The sequence below is a fragment of the Austrofundulus limnaeus genome, unplaced genomic scaffold, assembly GCF_001266775.1.
Source record: "Austrofundulus limnaeus strain Quisiro unplaced genomic scaffold, Austrofundulus_limnaeus-1.0 Scaffold269, whole genome shotgun sequence".
Classification (NCBI taxonomy): Eukaryota; Metazoa; Chordata; class Actinopteri; order Cyprinodontiformes; family Rivulidae; genus Austrofundulus; species Austrofundulus limnaeus.
In genome coordinates this window covers 349,766-358,816 of record NW_013952671.1, presented here as the reverse complement: position 1 = coordinate 358,816, position 9,051 = coordinate 349,766, and the positions used below count along the sequence as shown (strand labels likewise).

The window sequence follows — 9,051 nt, the reverse complement described above, 5'->3', positions numbered from 1 at the left end:
AGCTGGAACAGGGGCAACAAAAGACTGAGAAAGTCAAGGAATGCAACACCTGTTTGCAGCATTCCACAGGTGAACAGATTCACTGGAAACAGGTGAATGTCATGACGCTCCCTTTATACGCAATCATGACATTCACCCGTTTCCGAGGTTCACCACTTTGTGACCAACTGCGTGAGCAAATAGTCCAAYGGTTTAAAAACATTTCTCAACATACAATTTCAAGGAATTTAGGGGTAAACATTAAATTTCTTGTTTTTGTAGTGTATTCAATTGAATACAATTTGAAAAGGATTTGCAAATCATATTCTGTTTTACATGTCCCAACTTCATTGGAATTGGGGCTGTACAACTGTCACTGGAGAACGACCACTCTAACCACTGATCAAGTGTTCTTGGGTTAATCCAGTGGGTTGGAGACAGTCACGACAAAATCGAGAAAGGTTTGAGACATCTTAGAAGACTGATTATTGTACCACTAATTCCTTTCTATAAACATAAAAAAATCAAGAGATCAAGCATTACCCACAGTTGGGATACTACTTTTAGTCTCAGTACAGAGTGGTTATAAGGAMCAGGGACCTCATGCATAAAGGATTGCGCAGCTTTCACACTAAAAGTTGACGTACGGACAAATTTAGAAATGTGCGCCGCACCAAAATATTCAGATGTATAAAATCATGCGTACGCATGTTCCTGCGCACCTTTCYTTTATACATCCCAATGAACGTGGAACTTAGCGCACGTTAGACACCTCCCCTGACACGCCTCCATTTAAATCTGTAAAATAGATGTAAATGTGTCCAGCATGTGAGAGTCTCCTCCGATTGTCCTCTCTGTGGGATCAGAAATGATTTTTAGATGCAGGGAMATCTAAAAATCRTTTCCCATTTCCTTCCCATTAAACGGAGAACGAAAACTGTCTAAATAAGGAGTGGGGTGACATTGTTTTATGTGGCGCATTCGCACGGGACAACCAAAGCCTGAGATTTTCCTGAAATTTACAGACATCTCTCGAGTGTGATATTGAAGTCTGGTTAGTTGTTGTCTGTTTAGTTGAACACGGCGTTGAACGGACGTTTAAAAAAATAAATAAAAATGAAATAAAAAAAAAACAATAAACATTACGTTATCCACTTTTTGTGCTGTACTTTCCTCCTGCGTTACAACAGGTGCTGTCATCTCCACGTACCCCCACCCCGGCCTACGGATTTTCAACAAAAAATATAGATTTTTGAGGCTCATTAGACAGATAAATGTCCAAAGAGGTTGACATATATGAACACCTTCCCAGCTGGCGAGGATGCACGCGCCTGGCGCAAGAATCTACCCAAAGCACGAGCCTGCTGCGCTACGGCCACAACTCAACTCAGGATCAGCCATTAGACAACAAACAGAAAAAATAATTATTCTTACCGTACAGTGAGCCACCATTTTCATCCGATTTTGCTCCCTCGCTTCATCCTTTTTTATTACTTTTTTTTTTAATGCCGCATGTAATGTGTCGGGTTTTTCCGGCCCGGGACCCAAAAGGTTTTCAATTATGTGACAAAAATATAAAAACACTTTACAGACTGGACTGAGGTTCTTTGATCATTTTTAGACTGATCTATTTTCTTGTCTGAGGTTAAATGATTTTCAGTCCCGGGGTTCAGTTTCATGATCGTTCGAGTTTAAATAATAAAAACTCAAACTAAAAAAAAATCTGACACCGTGTTCAGACGCTCCTTACATCCAGAAAACACAACAAAGTCATATTTCTGTGGATGCAGGTTAGATTCGTGACYTTGTGAGTTAAAACTGTCGGCTGAAAAACTTTGCGTGGCTGCCGCACATTCTCACGGCAGGTGAAAACGCAACGTTGGTTTTGATACATCCCAACGTGGGCGTAGAACCTGGCGCACGCAACTTTTTTGTGTGTATGCACCGTTTATACATGAGGTCCAGAACACTCAGCTCTACAATCAGAAGCAGTTATGGGAGCCTATAGGTTGTGCTGCATGTACAAAAAAAGACAACATCCTAGTAGAAAAGAAAAAACAAGTAGCTTCTTCTTGGGCAATGCTAATGCAGTATTAACAGTGCAGGTGCTGGAAGAGAATTCAGCTTGCTTGGCCAATCAACAGACCCATGTAATGACCAGTCACATCACTTTATGTTACTCAAGAGTCCCTAATGAGCTAAGTTAGCACAGACTCAAAAACAGGAGCAAAAAATAACCCCCCCCTAGATAAAGATACAGTAGTTATAAGGTGAATGGCCAAAGGGAAAAAAAACAAAAGGAAACAAATTCAAATGTTATTAGGAACTGTGAAGTGTTTGGTTCAGAACCACACAGAGTCCCTATCTTTACCCATGTACTGGTATGTAATATTGACTAATTTGGTTGAATTTTAAACTCAGAAMGCTACCAAATATAATCCAAAAGCAGAATATTATATTAGTTTAAAATTGTCTCCAAACAATATTATCGTTTATCACAATTTCAAAATTTGCTACCCACTAGAGCTAAGAGTGTGTGTTGGGGATGACTMAGCTAATACCACAATAGCTCAATATCTATAAAAATGACTTTTTAGTTACAGTAACTTGTTTAGCTGTAGTGACTATCTTGAATGAGGTTAACTCCACAAGTTAATCAGTCAGTCCCAGGTCAGCACTAGTGATATATACTGTATTTCACATATATGATCTTTTAACTCCCAGGTACAGCACAAACCGTAAAAGTCAATTATCTTAAAGTAGCACAGCAAAGAAGAGAGCTATATTTAGGACAGTAAAAGTCAAATAAAAGTCAGTGTAAACAGCCTTACTTCTCATGTTAATGGCTACCTACTGAAACAAAGGAATAGCGWGGAGCTGCCAATTATCCTGCCACCCACAGTTCTTAGACTTGGGCAAAGACAAATCTAGAGGAGTTCACTTAGCASAAGCAGCCAGTAATGTACTTGCTGGGGATAGTACTCGAGAGCTGAGGCTCAAATACTAGCCCCAGAAACAAACTGATCAAAGACCCTGATGAAGAAACTGACAGGCTAAAGGACCGCCGGGTTGTCTTTTTTTYYYTTCCCCTTTCTTTTTTCTTTTCTCATTGACATTTGAACTGCTACACTGCCACAAGAGAACAGAGGATTTCCAGGCTGGAGGAATGACGGAGAACGACAGAGACCTAATGAGGAAGAAAAGGGTGGAGGTGGAAAATAAATGGCTGCAGCATTAAGTTCATGTGGGCTGGGGAGTGTGGGGGGCTCAAAAGCTGTGTGAGTGATGAGGAAAAGCAGTGCGAGTAAAAGATGGACATCAGAAATAAACTGACAGTTGAGAGTTAAGCTAATGGCTGCTGAGCTTTTTTTTAAATATTAATTTCTTCTCATTTTGGAGACTTTGTCAACTGTAATTCTGTAATTTTTCTGCAAAGACTCCTCCAAYTCACAGATTTAGCTTATTTTTTTTTACTCTTTAGGGATATTATAAAGTTTAAGATTTGCATTTTTTGGAAAATGCCTTGGAGTTAAAAGTTGATGTATTCGTGGAACCCTGACCTTGAGTCCTGACTTTCACTGCTCCCCTGAACTTTTAATAACAACAACTTGACTGTTAAACTCTGTAAAATGTCTTAGTATTTAAGTATGKTTTTTAATGGTCTCAAAATGGCATCTTCTTTTCTTTTTGATTTCAAAATGATCTTCTTTTGTAAAGTAGTTTTGTGTTCTTGTTGATCACTTAAAATGCCATCAACAACGAGCCTTGTTCACCCATTTACACACAGATTCATACAAATACATRTCTCTAAGTACACTGTTTGCAAGTGTTGCCATTTGATTTGTAAAATGTATCACAGCTTCTCAACCAGAAACCTTATAAGCAAGAGCCAAWTCATCATTAATATATATTTAAAAATGCTGAATTCCCTCTCAGTCTTGGTTTTAACMCYTTAGCAGTWGGCCCTAAAATTCCTTTAAAGGGATCCCCGATCAGTTGTAACATTAGACTTTATTTGATRAACATTTATTTTAACTGTAAAATAAAGACTGTAAAAATACTGTAGGATGTTTAGTTTTGTAAATTTTTAAAAATATATTTTAACATGGACGGAGCCATTGTTTTTACACACAAAGCATTCTGGGTAAATGATGACGTGGATAGGTCCTTGGTGYGAGGCTGCTAGCGAGCTATATCCACCCTGAAGGTTAATCTTGGACAATATCTGATGATCGRCTCTTTTAAATGAAACCAGAGAGCGTTGACAGAGAGGAGAAGGTAGAAATGACTCAGYCTGTAACTGAAAATATGGATGGAGGACAACAGAGCTGCTTCATGGAAGAAGAACCTCAGCTTAGCCTGTTAGCTTTAGCATTAGCTCCGATGCTATATTGCCTTATATGTATTAGCTCAGCGCTAGCGCGACCAACAAGCTAAACTGAGGTCCTCCATCCATATTTTCAGTTGCAGGCTGTCATTTTTGCATTCCTCTGTCATGTGGATGGAGGACCTCAGTGACGAGAGGAGAATGTGTAGCGCTGAGCTAATACATGTWTATGGTGATAGCGTCAGGGCTAACGCTAAAGCTAACAGGCTAAACTGAGGTTCTTCTTCCATGAAGCAGCTCTGTTGTCCTCCATCTATATTTTCAGTTACAGACTGAGTCATTTCTACCTTCTCCTCTCTGTCAACGCTCTCTGGTTTCATTTAAAAGAGTTGATCGTCAGATTTTGTCCAAGATTAACCTTCAGGTATATATTTCGCTTCACTAGCAGCCTCATACCAATGACCTAGTTGATGTCATCATTTACCCAGAATGCTTTGCATGTAAATAAAACGGCCCCATCTGTGTAACATATTTTTAAACTTTTAATTTAAAAATGATTAAAACGAAACACCCTACAGTATTTTTACAGTCTTTCTTTTACAGTTAAAATATATGTTTATCAAATAAAGTCTAATGTTACAACTAATCGGGGATCCCTTYAAGGCCTTTTGACTTTTCTTTATCATTTGTAAGGGTATCAAGCTGTTCTTAATGCAAGTCACGAGGTTSATTAGGTTAGAAAAGCAGGTGATCCTGCGACAACAAACATCCTCATTTGAGCCCAGACACAGATGGTGCCTGATGGACAGAGGCATGGTGAGCAGTGTAAGAGAGGGAGCGGGGGAAAAAACAACAACATAAATGTGTCCCAAAAGAGTTGTACCCCTGTATGTCTGCACCTTTTTTCCAACTCTCCATCACACATCAACTTGCATCCCTGCCCACTTTTGTCAAAATGCCATCACTGCATAAAAAGATGGGCTATTTGTGTGAGAGACACTAGAATCTGACCTTGAATTCTTGGATCCTTGCCTCCATGTGGCAGATTGTGAGAAATCAAAAAAAGAAACAAAAAAAAAAAATAAAACACAAGGCAACAGGGGAAAAATCAAAAAAGTTAGACAAGATTAAAAATGGTGAGCCCAATGCGCAGACCAGGGTGACTAGCTGTTCTTTGGTGCGACAGACCCATCGCGTTCCRCCATCTGTGTTACATAAATGCGACGTAGCAGACAGGTCAAACATGCGCATTTACRCAAACTGTCCCTGGCTATCCTTAGCATTGGGCACAGTGTGACACAAGAAGGTGGGGTGGGGGTATCGGCAAAGATGGACGGCTGGTGACAAAGGCTTTGAGGAGAAAAAGAGTGACAGCAGTGGGAAAAATAAGTTGAGGAAACAGCAAGGAGAACAAAGACAAAGACAGAGGGAAGGGCAAGACTGAAGGATAAAAAGAAATAAAAGTGCGCAAAAGCGAGTGGGAGGGAATCAGAGTGTGCTGCTGGTGATGCTGTGCATATGAATCACCAACTGCACAGACTGAAAATATGACAGATGATTATGTGCTACAAGAGGGACACTGGGTGGAGRATACAAAGGATATTAAAGACAGAAAGACGAGGGGATGAAACACAGTGGGTCACTTATTAAATCTTTAGTAATAATTAGAAGCTTCAGATCAAAAAATGACAGCAGTGATCCTTCCATTCAAGCGCTGAACTCCACATTGCATCTCTTTCCATCCCCCACGTTCAATCTGTCACTGTCTGACAATGCAGCTCTGACACTTGCCATAATAAGTTGGTACCACTCTGTCAGTGTTTGGCAGGTGTGTGCTAGGGCTGAAGGTACACAGTGAGAGAATAAATATCTTAGAAGCAACCACTACGGCCCTCAGGCACTATTTCATACTTCAGTGGATTGGACAGCAGGGTATGGTCTCCCCTAGATCTGCTGAGATAGAAGATTTTTCTGGAGGAAAAAAAACAGTTTTGGGTCCAATTTGTTCCCAACATCACTAATTTCTTCTACATTTAAATTGAATAAAGCATATTATGCAAAAACAAAGSAAACCTAATGTTTGTAAATGCTTAGACAGATCATTAATTTAACCTGCTTTGATAATGTGACTTTGAGCAGAACCAACCAAATCTTTGGAGCAAAACACACTGGTGACTTTAAGACCCTAATTTTATGCCACAGCACCCTCAATATTGTTTTTTTGTTTTTTTTAACTTCATAATTAAACACAAAGGACTCAAGGTGGAAAATTTATTTGACTACTTGTGGTTTGGACATCTAGATCTCCCTTTGGTTTGGTGAGTGGGGATGGATAAAGAACCCATATGAGCGGGGGCCTCATACGTAAGTGGGCCCATTGCTCTCCCCAAAAAGACACTGAGCTTTAATCAAACCTTCACATCCCTCAGATGAAGGACACAAGGTTATAATCACTCAGTGTTCTGAGCTTCTCGGGATCCATAAAGCGGTCCACAATAATTATTTTCCTTTGACTGTTCAGAGCCAGGCAGTGGTCTAAGTAGTGCAAAGAGGTCTCTAATTCAATACCACTGGCATCACACAGACCATTGTCATGGAGTCCCATCACCATTGTGTGGCAGTTGAGCAGATTGTGCCCAGTTAGGACTCCAACCAGTGTACTTAGAGTTTTTCTTGTCAGGGTGATGAGAGSTTTCCCAACTCTAAGWTTTGGACAGTTAATCAGTTCTTGTGGCTGTCTACAGTCCGTCAGCTCCCTCCAACAGATTGGATGTTGACGTCTGATCCAGGCCTGTAGGGCAGTCCTACTGTTGTTGAAATACCTACAACAGGTTTTGGTCCTTTGAAGTGGGCCTGACTGCCAGCTTTTGCAAGGTTACYGGCTCTTGCATGACCATTAATGCCAGTATGTCCTGCTACCCTTTTAACAGTAACAGTCTTGTCTCTCCCCAGCTGACTGACTGCTTCCACACACTCCCAAGCCAGTAATAGATGTCTCTTTAACAATAGCACCAATGATGTTTATATTTTCTTGCCATCTTTATGAAGTTAACAAAACAATATTACAAGCTTGAACATACATTGTTTTTACAAATAAGCATGTTTTCTTCAMAATGGTAGACTTTCGGACTTCTAACAAGGTCTCTCTGGAACACTTTGGCATTAARCTAATCATAACACTAATTGTTATTCAAACACTTCAGTTTCATTTGTAATTATCAGGTCCCTATAATACTGTTCAACACTGTTGTATATTTAAGGGTTGCTACTCCTCAAGAAAAACATTTTTACATCTCTGCAGGGATGTTTAAAAATACACCTYAGTACCTACCTATAGTTCGCTCAGGAGTTTGATTTGTAACAGAGCAACAACTTCCTCAAATTATCGCATATGTTTTTTCAAGTTCGTTAGAAATCCCCCCAAAAAAGTAAGTCATATGGTCCACCTTTGATTAAGTTTGCTTCCTGAAAAACCATATAAAGTCTAATGATTGTCCATACAGTGTTGTTAAGCCTGATGCTATAGAAACATTTATTCGGTATAGGAACATATTTCTTTATGCTAGGCTACAATTGAAAGTAATTTTGATTATATATTTAAAATGAAATCCAAGCTTTAATCTTCTGTAACTAATTGGTACTACTGCTGACCTAAATCAGTGCYTGTTGTCTACTTATAAATGTGAATTCTTGGGATGAATCCTAGTTCATCTTTTTCCTTTTACATTCTAGTTTCTTGTGCATTAGCAAAATGGGACAAGGAAGTCCCAATTTTATTTGTGATGTTGGAAAAGTGTGAAAGTGTCGGGCTTTTGATCCTTTAAACAGATTCTTTCCGAAGAACACTTCAAACAGAGGAGCTGCACTTTACCATTGTATCCTGAAATTATTAGTATTATGCAAGATAAATAGATGTGGATAAACATAAATGAAGTTTGTTGTTTCAGCTTGGTCTTTCCTGTAATGAATAAAAACTGAGGTTTGCTACAATTCAAATCAATTCAATTCARTTTATTTATWTAWAGCCCCAAGTCAYAACATAYATTGTCTCAGGGCACTGTWCATRAAAAAATAACAATCTAAAGAAAAARMCAGCAGATTGTGTTGAATCAMTTCATCACAGTCTCCAATCCTGAGCAAAAGGTGGAGAGGAAAAACTCCCTGCTAATCAGGAAGAAACCTCCAGCAGAACCAAACCTGTAATATGTAGCTGCATGTATGGATGATCACCTGTCTCCTTGTAACACAGTGGCAATCTGCTCAATGAGTACCTTCTCTCTCAAGCTGGGAGAGGCTCCAAATCCCATCACCCTTTTTGGGTTGAAGCAGGTATAGCTAATTGATGGTTATGATATAATTGACTATTCGTACATTGCTTCATACAACAGATGTTGCACAGTAGGCGTTAAATAAATTAACACTTGTCTTTATGTCAGCTAACAACTAAAATGTTGTTTACTTACTGGCTTCTTTAAACAAACAAATTAAATGCTTTTATACTTAAAAGCTGAATGTACCTAAAATAAGTGTCACATCCGTCTCTCCTCAAAAGAAAACAGAAAAACCTGAAACAATCCTAATCTAAATTTAACCACTGATCTGAACACTCCCTCCAGTTGTTTTATCAGGGCTGCAAAAAAGGAGCTTACTTACTCCTCAGTCTATTGAGATCCATTTAGAAAGAAAGAAAGAAAGAAAGAAAGAAAGAAAGAAAGAAAGAAAGAATATGAAGGAATACGTAAGAA

At 39.1% G+C, this 9,051-nt stretch overlaps 1 protein-coding gene across 2 annotated transcripts in view; it reads right to left on the bottom strand.

The window, feature by feature from the left end:
* LOC106526285 (glucosidase 2 subunit beta) overlaps nt 1-9,051 on the bottom strand; it is a 210,977-nt gene that overhangs the window by 29,606 nt on the left and 172,320 nt on the right. The window lies entirely within an intron of this gene.